Source organism: Oncorhynchus tshawytscha, linkage group LG31 (assembly GCF_018296145.1).
Source record: "Oncorhynchus tshawytscha isolate Ot180627B linkage group LG31, Otsh_v2.0, whole genome shotgun sequence".
Classification (NCBI taxonomy): domain Eukaryota; kingdom Metazoa; phylum Chordata; class Actinopteri; order Salmoniformes; family Salmonidae; genus Oncorhynchus; species Oncorhynchus tshawytscha.
In genome coordinates, this window is record NC_056459.1 from 32,734,504 (window position 1) to 32,735,755 (window position 1,252).

Below are 1,252 nucleotides of genomic sequence, written 5' to 3' on the forward strand. Positions count from 1 at the left end.
CACTCTAAAATAGGCAGTTCTGTCACACAACTCAATGCTACAGATGTCTCAGGTTTTGAGGGAACGTTAAATTGGCATTAAATTGGCATGCTGACTGCAGGAATGTCCACAAGAGCTGTTGCCAGAGAATGTATTGTTAATTTCTCTACCATAAGCCACCTCCAATGTTGTTTTAGAGAATTTGGCAGTACGTGCAACCTGCCTCACACCCGTTGACCGCATGTAACCACAGCTTCTTCACCTGTCTGAGACCAGCCACCCGGACAGCTGAGGAAACTGAGGAGTATTTCTGTATGTAATTTACACCTTCTGTGGGGAAAAATTCATTCTGATTGGCTGGTTCTGGCTCCCCAGTGGGTGGACCTATGAGCTGTTCTTGCAATAATATGGACATGGTCTTTTACCAAATAGTGCTATCTTCTAGATACCTTGTCACAACATAACTGATTGGCTCAAATGCATTAAGAAGGAAATAAATTCCCCAAATTAACTTTTAACAAGGCACATCTGTTAATTGAAATGCATTCCAGGTTAATTGAAATGCATTCCATTACTACCTCATGAAGTTGGTTGAGAGAATGTTAAGAGTGTACAAAGCTGTAATCAAGGTAAAGGGTGTTTTTTTTTTTTTTTTTGGGGGGTTACTACATGATTCCATATGTGTTATTTCATAGTGTTGATGTCTTCACCTAAAAAATAATGAAAACCCTTCAATGAACAGGGGTGTCCAAATGTTTGATTGGTACTGTATATATATTTGTTTGTATTTGTTGTGGGGTGGGGAAAAATAACTCAATATATTTTTTAATTACTAAAACCAAATCAAAGCTGTGTTTCAATGATCATGGACATACATACAGTTTCAACAATGAAATGAAAGCTAGACAGTCAGGGAGCATAGAAAATTCCAAAAAACAATGGATAGAGGACAATTTGTTTTGCAAATTTTGACAGTGAGGAAATATAACACATTTTCAATGCAGCCCTCCAGATCTGGTTGTCAAGACGGAATGTGCCTCCCGGAGTTTAAATGGTGACACCTACAGAGTTCTCAGAATGACACAGAGTATTCAGAGTGTACAGAGTTCTCAGAGTGTACAGAGTTCTCAGAGTGACACAGAGTATTCAGAGTGTACAGAGTTCTCAGAGTGTACAGAGTTCTCAGAGTGTACAGAGTTCTCAGAGTGACACAGAGTATTCAGAGTGTACAGAGTTCTCAGAGTGTACAGAGTTCTCAGAGTGTACAGAGTTC